At 33.4% G+C, this 19,103-nt stretch overlaps 1 pseudogene; it reads right to left on the bottom strand.

Moving 5' to 3' along the window:
* Positions 1 to 19,103, bottom strand: part of LOC126025829 (microtubule-associated protein RP/EB family member 2-like) — a 74,010-nt pseudogene that overhangs the window by 15,186 nt on the left and 39,721 nt on the right.

Raw genomic sequence — 19,103 nt, 5'->3', positions numbered from 1 at the left:
AACATTTAGAGGAAGGAGGTTAAATTATACTTAAATGCTATAATTTAAGGCATTTCACTATTGTTAATTTTATTAATAACTAAGGGAAAGCCTGAAAAAGTCATTTCCTTTGCTTATTTGTTTAAGGAAAAAAGGAGAAGGAAAACATTGATAGTAATTAGCTTATAGTTAAAAGAATTTGTATGATATTAAACTGAGTATATTGATCAGAACATGATGTTTTATAACCCTTAGATAAAATTTTAAATAAAATTATCAACTTATATTAGGATATAATTTACTTATTAGGATCATTTAATTTTTATACTGGCATTAATTTGAAAAATAGTCAGATTTCATCCAATAAATTGGACATCCAATTAGTCAAAATACATTGCACTTTTGTGGAAGGAATTGACTGAGGTCCATTCATTTCCAAGTGTTAAATTATACTAAAAGTTAATAATTTCAGTCAATGTTCTATAGAAAAAAGAAATAATTTCAAATGTAATTTGATTGGAAAATTTATAAATGTGACTATGATAAAGTCGTATAAGATATAAAAAATCATTCAATCTGCTTTGGGCTAGGAAACTTTCTTAAAATTAACTTTATATTATTTTATGAAGGAAAGGCACATAGGTTAAATCAATATCAGGCATAATATTTTGATGGCAGATTTTTATTTACTTAATCATTTCCAACATGCTCCTATTTGGCATCATAATTATAAAATATTTAATTAATATTTAATTAATTGGACATAAACCCCTATGAATCACCGTAAACATATTTTGCTTCAATATTGTTTCAGGTCAGTTTTAGGGATCTAGGAAACTAGTCTATTTGAAAATTACACAATAGAAGATTAACAACTAGAGCAACCTCAATGCTCTTTGATATTTAAGAACTCTAGTTATGGGGCCGGAGTGATAGCACTGCATTAGGGTGTTTGTCTTGCAGACGGCTGATCCAGGACAAAACTGGGTTCAAGGGTTAAATCCCCAGTGTCCCATGTGGTTCCCCGAGCCAGACCCGAATTCTGAGTGCATAGCCAGGACTAACTCCTGAGCGTCACTAGGTGTGGTCCCCAAACAAACTAAAAACAACAACAAAAAATCTCTAATTATGTTATTCATTTTATCTTGTTTGTATTTATTATTATTATTACTATTACTATTACTACTGCATCTGGCAATGCTCAGGTGCTCCTGGCTCGCTGTTCAGAAATTACTCCTGCTCAGGCTCATGGGACCAATATTAATCCAAGGGATCAAGCTTCAGATCTGCTGCTTAGTGCAAGACAATTCCCTACCCACTGTGCTATTGCTCCCTTCTCCCTCACCCCCAAACTTAAACAATGTTTAAACAATTTTTGGAAGAGAGTCTGAAGGAGGAATGATATGTGTTTCTCCTTTGTAGGTAAAGGGATGGAACTGACACACACATTACTGAAAAATATTCTGTGTAAAACACTTACCCAACTGATTTAGAAAATAAAATTTGGAAGAGTGTAGTTTCAAGAGTCATGTTTATGTTTTTAAACATTTTTTTAAACTTTGTAAATGAACATTTACTGATTTTATACTTGAAAGTGATTTTTAAAACGGGTTTGATGAACTGATTTGATTATATTACATGAACTTGATGATTTTCCCATTTGATAAAAATGAAGAAAAAACACATTTGATTTCTCTTTCTCAATAGAAAATTTAAACATTAAAACATACACTATGTAGTTCAATAACCTATAGAACAACCTGGGTCTATTTAACAATTTCCGAAAGGTGCCAGGGCAGTAGTAGAATGGTAGTGTACGTGCCTTGCATGTGGCTAACTAGCTTAAGTTCTGGCATTTCATATGATCCCCCAAGCAATGGCATGAGTAATTATTTTGTTGTGGTTTTGTTTTTTGGGCTATACTCAGCAGTTGCTTCCCTGCTCCACCCTCTGGAATCACTCCTCCTAGCTGGCTTGGAGGATCATCTTGGATGTCATGGATCCAACTAAATTCAGCCATGTGCAAGGTAAATGCCCTCCCTGCAATATATAATTGATTCAGCCCTCTGAGATTACAGGGAAAGAAAATTGATAGACTTAACATAGCTTATGAACTGAGTGCCTATGGCTTTCATAAGGTAACTGACCATGATGTTAAGCAGTTATTTTTTAAAATTATGAATGCTGATTAACTTATTGTCAAAGCATTTAATTATTTTCTAGTACAAGTGACCTTTAAAGAAAATATATTAGTAAATTGATATTCCACATGACTGAATATGCTAGTTATTGTGTCATTAACATGAGACATATTTAAAGTAATTTTTTCTACTAATTTCTCTTCATACACAAAATACCTTAACCAAAGCCTCCACATAGGAAATAACATCAAAGTTTAACTTTGCTTCCTCTGTGGTGACGGTTGAGTAGTAAAATATAAGAGATATACATACTTAAGAATACCAAACTAGCAATGAAAATAGCAAAAGTATCTGTCTATTGGGTTCATATTGTTTTGAGGGGCCAAATTTGACTTTGTTTCATTATTTTGGCTCTGTGTCCAGGGATTACTCAAAAATATGCTCAGGGGAATCATTAGTGATACCTGGTATCAAACTCACAACCACAAAGTCTAGGCATGAAACTCATTGTACTTTCTTTTTGGTTCCACAATGACATATTTTAAAATATTCTGGGATCATTAGAAAAATTCTAACCATATACCAGCATACATTAAAAAGTAAAATAGGAATATTTAACTTACGTACAAACATATACTGTTATATTTGAGATCGAGGGATGTAGATATCATTTTAAATTTAAATATATTTTTTTAGTTTTCAAGATATGTGGTTTACAAAACTATTTATTGTTTCAAGAAGACAGTTCACAATGCCTATCCCATCATCTGTGTCAATTTCCATTTACTCTTGTCATTTTCCTGCTAACAAAGTTGTTCTCCTTACTAATACAAATTTTTTCATTTAATTATGTCAAAATTAGACATTTTAATTAGCAAATTTAATACCATACCATTTATTATGCTATTTAGAATGGTGTACAGACTTAAATTTCACCTAATATTTTAATCATATTATTTATTCAAAGAATATGTACTGACTTTTCAAGTAGAATAATTTTAATTAGGCTACCATTTATTTTTATTTATTTTTAGTTTTAATTTTTGGGCCATACCTGGGAACTCTCTGAGATAATTCCTTGCTCTTCACTCAGAAATCGCACCTGGCAGGCTCAGGGGACCAGATGGGATGCCGGGGATAGAACCCAGGTCTGTCCCAGATTGGCTGAGTCCAAGGCAAATGCCTTACTGCTGTGCTATCACTCTGACCCTGTGAGCTACAATTTTAAAAATGTATTTACGATTTTAAAATAAACTTATTAAATTATAAATAAATATTTATTTATAATTATGTTTATTTATTTACATAGTTGATATCAATTGTAATGAATTTATTTTCAGAAAGTAAATAAAGTTATTGAAAAATAGAAAAAAACATAAACAGAAAGAAAAAGTAGAGAAGAAAGTTTAAGGAAAAAGAAAGAAGAAAACATAATACCAAAGTACATTTGTGAAATTTATTGAACCTCCAATGAAAAAGGTTTAGTAAACTCTTGTTGCTAGTTGTCCATTTGGTTAAATTTGTGTTTTGATCAATTTGGGCCATACCCGGTGACCCTCAGGATTTACTCCTGGCTGTGTGCTCAGAAATTGCCCTTGTCCTGGGGGACCACATGGGAAGCCAGGGGATGAACAAAGGTCAGTCTTAGGTTAGAGCATGAAGGCAAACTTCTTACCGCCTGTGCCACTGCTCTGGCCCCAATATGTGTTATCTTATAGGGATGACTGCATTATCCAAATAAAATTGTCCAGAAATCTGAAACATTATTACTGATACTATGAGTCATATACTCAGCTGTCAAGTCTCCCATAAAAGGCAGATATGAAGGGAGGGTACCCAACACTTGCTACAAAAATCCCTAAGGATATCAACCAAAAATACCACCTGGATTATCTAAAGTTAGGTCAGATTTGTGTCTCTGGATAGAATTTTAGAGGTTTGGTTTACAACTCATTCAAGATAAGAGTAAGTAAAGAAAAAAGAAAAGAAAAGAAAAGAAAAAAAAGAAAAGAAAAGAAAAGAAAAGAAAAGAAAAGAAAAGAAAAGAAAAGAAAAGAAAAGAAAAGAAAAGAAAAGAAAAGAAAAGAAAAGAAAAGAAAAGAAAAGAATGGGGCAGGTAAGGCATCTGTCTTGCCCGTGCTAGCCTAGGACGAACCTCGGTTCGATCGGATTCCCCCAGCGCGTCCCATATGGTCCCCAAAGCCAGGAGCAATTTCTGAGCACATAGCCAGGAGTATCCCCTGAGCGTCACTGGGTGTGTCCAAAACACTATTATTATTAAAAAAGGATAAAAAGAAAAGCCCATTTTGAACATGGGAACTGCATTTGTGAACATGATTAGAGCTCTGATTGGGATACCATTTTTAAAAACATGGTAATATAGCAGGAAGTAAAAAATAATCAACCCTGACAGATTTCAAACATGTTTTTGCCAAAGTCTATATTTTGTACAAAATATATACAGAATGACAAATATTATGAAATATGTAAGTAAAAATATTAGTATTCATTACAGCTGTTTTAACAGCAATTTCAAAGTGAAGTATATGACCAAATATGTTTCTACATATTATTTTATCTCTCATTTTGTCCTCTTATTTTATTAACTACTTCATTTTGTTACTGGTTTCTATGTTTTACTTTCAGTTTATATCTTCATTGTGAGCTAGTACCTTCTGAGAGTACTGGAATTTATCTATAGTTACCATATAAAAAGGATTGTATTTCCCTGCAAGAAAAATGAATATTAAAATTCAAGTTGTCAAGGAGATCCAGCCAGTCTGGCAGCTGATTAAATGTTGTTTGAGGACTCAGGTACCTTGTTCTCTTTTGGTGAGTAAATTGAGAACCAGCATCATTAATGATAGGATCAAGTATAATATTGTCACTCTCCGTAAAACTAAACTCTGCAACTTCTACAAAATGTCAAAGACTTAAATTCACTAAGCTTTCTTAAAGTATAGAGATAATAAGCATAACAATTTGCTTGAAGGACCTGTTTGAAGCTAGAACACAATCCATATTAATAAAATAAGAGGATATCCTATTCTATAAATATTCAATAAGCTTTAACTGCCCAAACACAATGTTCAGTTTTAGAAATCATATAATATTGAATAAAACATAGTCAACTTCCACAAATTATCATAAGGAAATAAATACAGTTGACAATAATCACAAATATTCTATTTTCCTGTGTTGCTAATTTTTATATTTCCATTTAGTTATTGTTATGAATAAATATCCCTTTTTATACACCAGGGTCATCATTATGCCTAATTTAATTTGTATTCTTTTTTGCATTATTAAAAGAAAGACTGGGCATCATATATATTTACTAGATCTTTGGAATTTATCACTATACTTTTGTCTACTATTTAAAGGTTACTTAACTCTAAACACCAAGGGACTTTTCTGTCACAAATACATCACCTAAACCCTAGCTTTGGGAGTTCACTCACCATCAGCTTTCTATCTTGTGACTCAAACCTATTGAACAATACATGAGGAAGTTTGGTTCTGTGCTAAATCAACACTTCCTGACAAGGGAATAAATAAATTCTCGGGTTGGAAAGCTTTGTCAGCTTCTACATGACTTGTATTGCAACAGGGACTGGGAGACCCTTGTCAGCAATTTGTCTGAACTAGCCCACTCAGATGTGACTATACTTCCTTCAGCTTATCTGCCAGAAGGAACATTCATACCAAGTAAGGATCAGTTTACAATCATAAATTAGATCACCAAATATTGCATAGGACACAGGAAGGGAAAATGCTACTTCTGGAATCAAGGTGTTGCTATGAAATGAAGAGCAGGTCAGTGAAGGCTCCAGGTGATGAGACATTCTATTATTACCTTGAAGAGGTGATGGCAGGACTCTTGAAGATGTCAAGACTGAAAATAAGCTCTGCTCTGGAAGATTTCAGCAACACCAGAGTGCTGAAAATCACTTACTTCCTTTTCCATAAGAAGAGTTTTCAACTAGGATTAACAGCTGCCTAATGTAATTTTTAGTTTTATATTCTTCTAATGGAGGTTAAAAATTTCTGAATTATAATGTGTTTTCACATATATTAAAGGCTATTATATATAATTGCTTGGGCTGTTTATTTCTGTTCCCGATTTTATACACATATTTCTATACACATATGTGCATGCATATATGTGTATCCACAGGGAGCAATTCGCATATTTAAAATATGTTATTTCCATCAATATCCTAGAATTAAAATCTTCTATAATTTATTTAATTCTTTATGAATAGTTTTAGCTAACATGGAATTGTGTCTATAGCAGATGAGGCAGGCATTTTTAAGTATCCCAGCTTTAACTGCTATAAATTTACACTATATATTTATAATCACACATCAAGTCATTTCTGTTTTTCTTTTAAACTTATTTCAGTGCTCTTCTGTTTTCCTTGCTGTTTTCAATGTTTAATCTTTATTTAGATCTGTTTTGGTTTATTTGCTAGCAAGCTCCCTTAGACAGTTTCATAAAGTTTTCTATGTGCTTGCTTTATATTGGCCTACAGATAGACACTGATAGAAAGAAGAAAAACAACTTTTTATATATTGATGAAATAATGGACTTAATAAACAGTATGATAGATGAATCTGTGGTTCAAAAGTTTTAAATTTCTGCTTTTTTATTTTTATGCATAGGCAATGAATAGAAATCATTTAGAGTTTACTGTTCAATGAAAATGAAATTTTACCTAAAATGTGTCTCATGATTTCCTAAAAAAAATTGATGTTTCAAATACTAACATTGAGTACCTTTGTTGGAATTGTCCAATGACTATAATTTTTAGCTATGTCCTACATGATGACTTGTGCACATGGAAAAATACAGCAGATTATAATTTTAAAAGATAGCACCATAGACCATACACTTTACACTTGTGTACACAGACATATTTAACCTGGTACACTATTTAATCATGACTAGTTATCTAAAGCTTCACAGATTCTTCTGGTGTAGAATAAACATCAAGTAACCTTGGACTAGCAAAGTGCTTCCAAAAAAGTAATGTACATGAAAATGTCCTGGGTATCTTGCTAAAATATAGATTTATTTAATTGATATTGTTAAGTATCTAAATGTCTATATTTCTTTGAGGATGACAATGCTAACGTTATATGTACAATATGTTGCAGAGTAAGGGAGTAGAACATAGGATGGCTATAACTGCAAACTAGCAAATGTCACAGTTTTAAATATAGGTATAAAGTCTACTCTGCTTTTTGACTTTGTAATACAGAAACCTTAGAAATACCTATAAAAGGATTTCAACCTTTTCCAACGAGACTTATGATGCTTAGAAGGAACCTGAATATAATGACAAGGACACTTAACTTTGGTGGTAAGTGTGCTATAGTAGCATTGTATGCCTAAAGCACAAATAGTAAAGTTATTGCAAGCCATAATAAACAATAGTAAAAGAAAATAAAAACACATAAAAACAATTGGTCCTTATTGGTATTTACACATTTTTAAAGTAAAATACCTATAACTATTAGAATGTGTTATAAGAGCTATTATTCTGAATTTGCCTTAAATAATCATAAAACTAGAACATATTGGCACAATCTAACAGACATGATTTGTTAGGTACTGCTAGGGGTACACGTTTTGAATATTGCATGTGATTTTAACAAACTATAAAATGTTTATTAATCAGTATGTTTATACTTTCTCTTTCAAAAATGTTTTCTAAGGGATACAACCAAGAGGCAATTTAACCACTTTTTAATCACTTTTGCTAATGAATAAACAGTGTGTACAATATTTAATTGACTCTATTAAGTTGATAGATTTATACTCAGTATTTTAGATACATCAAAATATTTGTCTGTTTACATATTAGAATATTTCATATTAGATTTATTTGTTTAAACAGGGGAAAAGGCTGTTTATCCATATTCATATTTATTTTTCATTTTTGGTTTTTGAGCCACAACCAAGTATTAGGGCTTACTCTTCACTGTTCTCAGGAATCATTCTTTTTGTTTTGTTTTGGGGGGGGTCACACCCAGCAGTGCTCAGGGGTTACTCCTGCTCCATGCTCAGAAATTGCTCCTGGCAGGCACGGGGGAACATATGAGATTTGGGATGTCAGGATTTGAACCAATGACCTTCTGCATGAAAGGCAAACATCTTCCCTCCATGCTATCTCTCTGACCCAGGAATCATTCTTGATAGACTCAAACTTCATTCGAGGTTGTGGATCAAATACAAGATATTGCATGCAAGGAAAGCAGTTTACCTTTATTTTCATCTCTTCAGTCTTCTTTTATTTATTAAAATAGATTTTGACTTAATTTATATTTTTCTATGAAGGCTAGTCTGCTTTGTGTTTGGAAAAGTTCTTTTTATTACTTGGTTTGACAAGAAGTGTTAAGAAAAGTAGCAAAGTTTCAAGCTATCTGTGCAGAATTCTTTGTTAGTGGTGTGTGCAAAGCCATCTGTTCTCTTTAGATCAGTAGTGATGACTTGTGTGGGACAGTGAGTGCTTGTCAGCGCCTGGAAGATGGTCCTCTGCATAAATCATTATTCTGTCTTTGTCTCGCTAGCAGTGAACCCTTTTTAGGCTGTATTTCTGGCTAAGGTTGGCATACACTGAGGGAACAGTGTTGGAGTCAAGGAGAGATGCTTATTAAATTACTCATCTCACTTTTACAGAACAGCTGCTAAGTCAAACTGGCTAAAATATCTTAGTAGTTATCCGCAGCATATGTTTGAATACAGATGCTCACTCGAAGCTATTCAAAAAGCCAAGGCTATGAAGGTTGATAAATGTTCAGCTTTTAGATACAAAGCAAAGGTTAAATGGATATGTCAAGATTCTTAGCTTGCCCTGATATTCTTAGCTAAAGAAAATGGAGGTAAACTTAACACTACTTTCTCCTAAACACAGCATATAATAAAAAACTAATGGAAATATTCATCAAATACTTTAAAATTTCATTTGTTCTATTTAATTTGATTTGATTATTTTTATATTAAAAGACACACAATTATTATTCAAATGCAAATAAATCATATAGAGGTGTGTGTATTCATTTGTATTATAATGTCTCATGTGATTTTCCTTTTTGGGTGTCAAATGGTTAATTCAAAAAGACTATTTATTAAAAGTTGATGCATTGAATTAATAACTGTCATGAACATGGATTTGAGATATGGCTATTTGACTTTCAGAACTTGAAATGAGCCACTAACAAATTCTCATGGGTCGCTTCATACCTGTCAGATTCAACGCTTTTAGTCACAACTAATCTTGGTGGTGTTTGGACTGGTGACCTAGAAATGAAAGGTTTTATAACTCATTATAAGACTCTAATCAATCAAGTGATTCTGATTTGAGGATTGAATTATCATTCTTTGTATCATTGCCTAGTTTATTCCTGCTCTTATTTTAGCTACTGTGAATGGTAAAGAAATATTAAATTTTATCTTTGAGCTATTTCTTTTTGCATAAAGAATCGGTTCATTTGGGTTCAAAGCTATAATAGAGCATGGAGCATATATACTTTCAACATGACCAAACTGGGTTTTAACCCCAATGCCCCAGCTAGTCTCACAACCCCACCAGAAGTAATTCCTAAGCAAAGAGCCAGAATTAAGCCCCAAGCACTGCTGGATATGGACCCAAAACAAACAAACAAAAAAAATCAACTTGTTATCATTATTTCTGTAAATTAGAAAAAATTGATGAATATGCTGCCATAGATTTTTTTTATTTTTTTGCTTTTGGGCCAGACCAAGCTGCTATCAGGGGTTATCTTACCTCTGCATTTAGAAATTACTTCTGACAGGCTTGGAGGATTATATACCGTATTTTCCAACATATAAGACTACTTTTGAAACAAACAAAAAAAAAATCAACCCAAAATTGGGGTAGTCTTATTCACCGAGTATATCCTGAAAAATGTTTCAATATGCTGCTAAATGAAACAACAAAAAAAAAGCAGGCCGCAGTTTCCAAATCTCTTTCTTGGGGCTCCCAAACAGTACTCAGGAGATCCGGGGGCCATTTCTGGCAAAACCCAGCTAACTGTGTTTGTGGTTCAGAGCTAGGGTCCGAGGATGGGGTGTTGTTTGGTTCATGTAGTGGGGGAGATTAACTGACGCCACCAGGGAATTGCCAGAAAAGGTGCCTATGATAAGGGACCAATCACTGCAAGGTTGCTCTGACCGCCTCTCTAACTCAGCCAATCCAAGCAGGCTTTTTATGCATGCAAATTAGACAATGTTCTGGACCTGAATCTACACTGTAAAAAGCCTGCTCAGATTGGCCAGAGTCAGAGAGGAACTCTATTACAGTCTAACCTTTGGACCTTTGCTTGTTGTGATTGGCTCACTGTGGTACATACAGTTGCAGCACAGGAACTTTCTGTCTGATGCAGCGAATATAGGCCTAAACCTATGTTTTAACTGCAAAATTAGGGGTCGTCTTATACGCAGGAAAATACGGTAGGATGCCAGGGATTGAAACTGGGTCAGCCGCTTGCAAGGCAAAGATTTATCTTTTGCACTAACACTCTGGCCCTTCCATAGATGCTTAATTTGATTTTGAGTTTTATTTCCTGTCAATCTTTATTTGGACTTCTTTTTTTATGTCTAATCAAATAGCATTTGATGGAATTTTTGTAGTTTTTAATAGTTTCTCACTAGAAAGTATTCAGAGCAAGTCAATCCCTAAAACAGATTAAAAATTGATTATTATTTAATGTATTATTTGATTTTACTAGATTATGATTTTTACATATACTCAGTATGATATATGATACTCAATTCAAATATCATTACTAATTTCAAAAATGCTGCTTCAGATATTTTAATATGCATATTTGGTTCGTCCTCAATACTTCCTATCAAGTGGAAGTGAACTAAAATAAGACAGAGGAAAAGTAAAAAAAAATCCATGCCTGCATTATTCTTCAAAGGAATTCTTAAGCTATTCTTTGATAGATTATGTTAAATCCCTTTGCGGACAGAGGATTCGTCATATGTGCAGGTTACTGAAAGAACAGAATGTGTGAGAATGTGTCCCTAACATTAGTGAGAAAGATCAAAGCAGAGAATTAGAGTGACAGTGCACCACTCTTCTGTTAAAATATTAAAAACATGATTGCTTTCAGAAAATAGCAATATTCCCCAACACTATTTCAAAAAGGTAGCTATGTGTACATTAAAAATGCATTTCTGGGACTTTATTATGACTATTATTAATCCGTGTTATTTGATAAATGTCACCTAAAAACAACATACTAAAAAGACTGATTCAATGTTCTTATTTGTTTCAGCTGTCAAGAAAAGCTTAGGTATTTTGGATGGAAGAACTTTCAAGATGATGATGATGATGATGATGATGATGATGATGATGATTTGGTTTTTGTTTTTTGTTTATTGGGCCACACTGGGTGACACTCAGGGGTTACTCCTAGCTATGAGCTCAGAAATCACTCCTGGCTTGGAGGACCATATGGGACACTGGGGAATCGAACAGAGGTCCATCCTAGGTTAGCACTGGCAAGGCAGATGCCTTACTGCTTCAGCCACCAATTCGGCCGGGCCCTAGAACTTTCAGAATTTAAAGTTTGTATACATTGGTTAGATTTTTTCATCCTCTGTACTTTATATTATTTTTAATGCTATATATATATACAACTTCTCTATATAAATTTATGGAACTGTCTATCCATTGCATTTCTTATTTATTTACAAAGAACGGGAATTTCTACAGTGGCTTTAGGCTATGTTTGATCAGTTTCATCTCTGAATTATTTTTTGTTCTTTATCTTCTAGTTTTGGCATTTTATGATGGGTTTTCTGTTGTTTTGTAGTTTTATAAAAATGTATTTATTTAGCTCCTGAATTTTACTCATCAATCATTTTAAAACATTTAAAAATAATAAGAATATTAAAATTTTCTTATGTTCTTAAAATTTTATTTTTATTTAAATTGTAGTATTTGAGCTATATTTACCAGTTCTGTTTTAATAAAATTGTATAATTTCAAACTATTATTTCTTGAAGTCAGGAATATCATATTTTAATTAATCACAGTTTTTGTTCTTGTGTTCTGTTTTTATCCTCTTAAATTTTGGATTTTAAAAATGCTACAATGAATTATTATGTCTCTAAATGTTCTTAAGGTTTCAAATATGAGACATATATTACAATAAATTTTATTTTAATAATTTTATTTTTAAGTTATGATAAATATATTATTTGAAGATTGCCAATAAATTATTCTGGAAAAATGAAAGGTTGAAATCCCAATCCAATGGGTTCATCTGGAGAAATTACTCTATTCATTACATTAAACTCATTATTAATTTCTGTGACTATACTCAATCACTAATACTTGTTTTAAATATGAAGAGTTTATTTAAACATACATGCTTCATTGCAACCCATAGTTATTTTATTGATCAAACTCTGTTATTCATTAGCTTTGCCCTTGTTAGACAAGGATTTCTGCTAGACAACAACATTTCTGAATTCTGCCAACATTTACATTATTCTAGAAGTCAAACATGAAGATATTTTCTCTAATACCTTGACTAAAATTTTGTTAGATTTTAAGTGTGGGTCCTGTTTAGCAAAACCTGACCTACTGAACTTAAGCAGTGCTATTAAAATGCATCTTGTTATAAGTCCCTAAACATCTCATAACAGATCATGCAAAAATATGAAGGGGTCCAACAAAACCCTACTACAAAGAGTGTCATCAAACAATGTTGGTATTACAGGAGTCCACTGAATGAAGCATCTACCTATACAGTATAATGATTTTAATTATCATGTAAGAATTGAGCTTAGATGAAACTACGCCTGCCCAGTGGGGCCGAACTGTGAAAAACTGTGAGTGCTGCCTGTGTATCTGTCTACTGTCCTCTTGCGTGAACCTCTTGGGAGTAGGCTGAAAAGAGGCTCCAGAAAACTCACTCTCCCAGAGGCCAATTCCAGGGTGGGACTCCATAACATGAAAACTGGCTAGGCTTTGCAGAAGCCGGGTCCCCTGTTTGTGATGCCAGGCTGGGAAAATCCATGAAACTATGCCTGCCCAGTGGGGCCCGACTGTGAAAAACTGTGAGTGCTGCCTGTGTGTGTCTGTCTACTGTCCTCTTGCATGAACCTCTTGGGAGTGGGCCAAAAAGTGGCGCCAGCAGAGCACTTAGCTCCGCTTCACTACGCAGCTGTGCGCTCTTTCTAAGAAAAGAACACCATCGCAGCAAGAAGAAAAAATCACAATAAGAACTGTGCTGGATCACAGAAGCAAGCATTTCTCCCCAGACTGTCTTCTCTGCTGCGTGCTCGAGCACAAGATTTGATCCTGTGTGAGGCTTCATCCATGGAGGACTCCCCTCCTTTAGAGGCAAGTTGGCTCATCCAGAAAGGGCGGAGCCAGAAGTGTGTGCCGCCTGCATCATATAGCCAATGAATACAACCACAACACGTAGAAAAACCCACAATACAAGTATGACAATAGGGAAACAGCGCAGGCCAGCATCAGACATAGAGAATGAAGATGATGATTCTGATGATCAGATAACAACCAAACATCTAATCAACCTCTCAGATAAGGACTTTAGACTAGCAATATGGAAGATCCTCAATGAACTCAAAGAAACCATGGATCAAGTTGAACAGAACACTAATAAGAACCAAGAAAATATGAAGAAAAAAATCACAAAACTCCAAATAACTTGTCAACTAACAGGCCTGAAAAAGTCAGTAAACGAAGTGAATGACAAAATGGATAAGTTCTGGGACAGGGTATCAGGAGATGAGAATAGACTTGGTGCTGTGGAAGATGAGATACATAACAATTCCATACAGCAGGAGAGATTGGAAAAAAAACTTAAAGCAAATGAACAGACAATGGAAAAATTAGTCAAAGAATGGGAACAGATTAAAATAGAAGTCTATGATAAGCTCAACAGAAACAACTTAAGAATCATTGGAGTCCCAGAAACCCAAGAAGAAAATTTCCAGAAAGAATCAACGGTCAAGAACATCATTAAAGAGAAACTTCCAGAGCTAAAGAATATATGTGATCAAATCCTGCATGCTCGAAGAGTACCAGAGACCCCAGAAAAACCACCCCAAGACACATCCTAGTCACAATGACAAATATTGTCCTCAATGGAGAAAAACTAAAAGTCTTTCCTCTAAATTCTGACACAAGACAAGGCTGTCCTCTCTCACCACTCCTATTCAACATAGCACTGTAAGTACTTGCTATAGCGATTAGCCAAGAAAAAGACATCAAGGGAATCCAGATAGGAAAGGAAGAAGTCAAGATCTCACTGTTTGCAGATGACATGATACTCTACTTAGAAAACCCTAAAGACTCTTCCAAAAAGCTTCTAGAAATAATAGACTCATATAGCAAGGTGGCAGGTGACAAAATTAACACACAAAAATCAATGGCCTTTCTATACACCAATAGTAATAAGGAAGAAATGGACATTAAGAAAACAACCCCATTCACAATAGTGCCACACAAACTCAAATATCTTGGAATCAACTTGACTAAAAATGTGAAGGACCTATACAAATAAAAACTATAAAATTCTGCTCCAAGAAATAAGAGAGGACACTCGGAAATGGAAACGCATACCCTGCTCATGGATTGGCAGGATTAATATCATCAAAATGGCAATACTCCCCAAAGCATTGTACAGATTTAATGTGATCCCTCTAAAGATACCCATGACATTCTTCAAAGAAGTGGATCAGGCACTCTTGAAATTCATTTGGAACAATAATCACCCTAGAATATCTAAAGCAATCATTGGGAAAAAGAATATGGGAGGAATTACTTTCCCCAACTTTAAAATTTACTACTAAGTTATTTTGATAACAATAGTTATCAAAACAGCATGGTATTGGAATAAGGACAGGCCCTCAGATCAGTGGAATAGGCTTGAATACTCAGAAAATGTTCCCCAGACATACAATCACCTAATTTTTGATAAAGGAGCAGGAAATCCTAAATGGAGCAGGGAAAGCCTCTTCAACAAGTGGTGTTGGCACAACTGGATAGCCACATGCAAAAAATTGAACTTAGACCCCCAGCTATCATCATGTACGAAGGTAAAATCCAAATGGATTAAAGACCTCGATATTAGACCCAAAACCATAAGATATATAGAAGAACACATAGGCAAAACACTCTATGACATTGAGACTACAGGCATCTTCAAGGAGGAAACTGCACTCTCCAAGCAAGTGAAAGCAGAAATTAAGAGATGGGAATATATTAAACTGAGAAGCTTCTGCACCTCACAGGAAATAGTGCCCAGGATACAAGAGCCACCCACTGAGTGGGAGAAACTATTCACCCAATACCCATCAGATAAGGGGCTAATCTCCAAAATATATAGGGCACTGACAGAACTTTACAAGAAAAAAGCATCTAATCCCATCAAAAAATGGGGAGAAGAAATGAACAGACACTTTGACAAAGAAGAAATACAAATGGCCAAAAGACACATGAAAAAATGCTCCACATCACTAATCATCAGGGAGATGCAAATCAAAACAATGATGAGATACCACCTCACACCACAGAGAATGGCACACATCACAAAGAATGAGAATAAACAGTGTTGGCGGGGATGTGGAGAGAAAGGAACTCTGATCCACTGCTGGTGGGTATGCCGTCTACTTCAACCTTTATGGAAAGCAATATGGAGATTCCTCCAAAAACTGGAAATCAAGCTCCCATTGATCCAGCTATACCACTCCTAGGAATATACCCTAGGAACACACAAATATAATACAAAAACCCCTTCCTTACACCTATATTCATTGCAGCACTATTTACCATAGCAAGACTCTGGAAACAACCAAGATGCCCTCAACAGACGAATGGCTAAAGGAACTCTGGTACATATACACAATGGAATATTATGCAGCTGTCAGGAGAGATGAAGTCATGAAATTTTCCTATACATGGATGTACATGGAATCTATTATGCTGAGTGAAATAAGTCAGAGAGAGAGAAAAAAAATGCAGAATGGTCTCACTCATCTATAGATTTTAAGAAAAATGAAAGACATTCTTGCAATAATAATTTTCAGACACAAAAGAGATAAGAGCTGGAAGTTTCAGCTCATCTCAAGAAGCTCACCACAAAGAGTGATGAGTTTAGTTAGAGAAATAACTACATTTTGAACTGTCCTAATAATGAGAATGTATGAGGGAAATGGAGAGCCTGTTTAGAGTACAGATTTAGAGTAAAGATTGCATTCTTTCCTGGTGACTGTATTGTCATTGGTCTCTATGCTTTATATTAGTTTTAAGAAAAAAATTAAATAAAAAGTATATTTTAGAATAATCTGTATATAGTATATTTTTGAGTAGACAATCTATTTTTACTTTTAATTAACTAGAAATCATGAATACTATGAATTCTAATTTTATTTTCAATAATCTTGGTGCCCATCCATCTTACATTCACACAGAAATCAATTTTATTAGTCTCTTATAATCTTGTATATATATTCAAATAATATATAAAAATATCAGTTTCTCTCATTTTCAATAGATAGTTGGATATAATATGCAATGGTTTTCATACCATTCTTTTATTTTAAAATAAAGTTTTTTTATTTAACTATATATGAGAGTCTTCCTCTAAATTGCTAAAATTTGCTTTGTGTATATTAACCTTTTTTTTAAATTTTCGGCCACTCTTAGTACAGGCGGGGGTTGGGTGGGGAGGAGGGAGACTTGGGACATTGGTGATGGGAATGTTGCACTGGTGATGGGTGGTGTTCTTTACATGACTAAAACCCAAACACAATCATGTATGTAATCAAGGTGTTTAAATAAAATAAAATAAACAAAGAAAGCATATAGAACAAAATTAAACTAAAAAAAAAGAATTGTGCTTATTTTTGAATGCTGTATGATTACAATGATTAATTATATACTCATTGAAGTTTATTGCATTCAAAATTATTAATAATATTATCTAATTTATGTAGTAATTGTTCACTTGTTCCACCTTTCTGTGGCATTTAATTTTATAAATATAAAAAGACTGAACTATGTGACAATTACAGGAAGTCTTGATGTCTAATTTTAGATAGCTAGGCATAACTACTTATATTATATTACTTATAATATATATCCTTACATATTTTGTGAACACATGTGCTCATTTCTTATTATAACAGATCAAAATGGCAGCATTAAACCCTTTTTAGTTTAATTTTAGATGACAATGATAAATAATTTTCTGGAAAGAAAAACTACTTACACTTCTAATATACTTTCATCATTAAATAACTATATTTTTTTGTACAGTTTGAGTGTGGATCCCTATAGTTTTAGCAATACTTTATCACACAATACACTTTTTTTTCACTTTTTTAAAGTGAGACTTCTGTTGTACAGATGTTCTAAAATTTGGCATACAAAATTATTAAAATAAATTAAATGTTAAAATATATACAATGAAATCTATTAAATACAAATTTAGAGTGATATGAAGAATATAATAGTGCTTATTTGTAATGATATGAACACAGCTTTATGTGTTAATTACATTTGCAATTTCTGCAAATAACCCACATCCACTAAATAATGAGTGAATAAGAAAACTCTATTAAAATAAATTAATATTGAAAATTCTATTTATTTATTGGCTAATTCTAGATCACCAAAAAAGTTTACTGTTTTCTCTTATGAAATTAGGATTTTACACAATCAAGATTTGGATATTGCTTATTTGGTGAAACCTTCCTCAATTTATTTAATGAACAAAAGTATTTTTAACAGTATTTTCTTATCTCTAAATACTAATGCATATGATGCATCTCCTTCAACAAGCATTATCTCTTACAAAACTTGTATAAAATATTAAAGTGATACTTCGTTGTGTTACTTGTATTATTGTTACTTAGTTTCTGTTGAAATATAATACAAATGTTAACATATGTTATCAATTTAAATAATCATTTTTACACTTGGTATATTCTTTGTTGGTTTGTTTGTTTATTTTGGGCCACACCCAGTGATGCTCCAGAGTTACTCCTGGCTATGCACTGAGAAATCACTCCTGGCTTGGGGGACCATAAGGGATGCCGGGAGATCAAACCACAGTCCGTCCTAAGCTAGCACGGGAAAGGCAAACACCTTACCACTTGCACCACCGCTCAAGCCTCAAACTTGGTATTTTCTTTAGTAATACCATCAATAGTTGTTACCAGGTATTTTAGAAATAAAGACAAGCTGCCTAATTAAGTTGCTTATACTCTATTTGGAATGAATTAAAGTACCATGCTGAGGACTATTCCCCCCCCCATTGCTTTAGATTTTTAATTTGTTTTGCTTTATTATGAGAAATATTGCAGTGACTGCTTTAACATCTGTTCTGTGATTTTATTTGACAATCCTCTCTCCCACTATCATGAATTAGCATGTTTAATTTGTATGATAGAGGATCAGAAATATTCTGAATGATAAAAAAAAACAACTAACTTTGTTGTGCCTACTTGATTATTAAAGTAAGCACAGTTTTGGGATATACTGCACAGCATAAATTTATAATCTATAAACAATTGAAATATAAAATACTCTTTGAGATATATGACTCCATGCAAATTACCTATTATTTGTTAAATTCAAGAACTCAGACTAAAGGAAAATTACCACTTTTTGATTTGTAGGTGCACTAGTATTTTCTTAACATATTATTGTTTTCCTTCTATTATAAATTGGAGTATCAAAGCACTAAATTATTATTTTATGTATTAAATATTTATTAATAATGTATGCACTATTTATTATATAAAATATTACATCTTAATTAGCTAGTCAATCTTCAGGCATATATATAATGATCAGTATATTATACCTAAAGAAATTTTAATTTGGCTCATCAGCCAGCCTGCCTTCCTGTGAACTTTCCGGGGAGTCTGCCTTCCCGTGAGCCTTCCGTGGAGGTGAGTCG

This window comes from Suncus etruscus, chromosome 13, assembly GCF_024139225.1.
Source record: "Suncus etruscus isolate mSunEtr1 chromosome 13, mSunEtr1.pri.cur, whole genome shotgun sequence".
NCBI classification, from domain to species: Eukaryota; Metazoa; Chordata; class Mammalia; order Eulipotyphla; family Soricidae; genus Suncus; species Suncus etruscus.
This window is presented reverse-complemented; position numbering and strand designations above follow the sequence as displayed.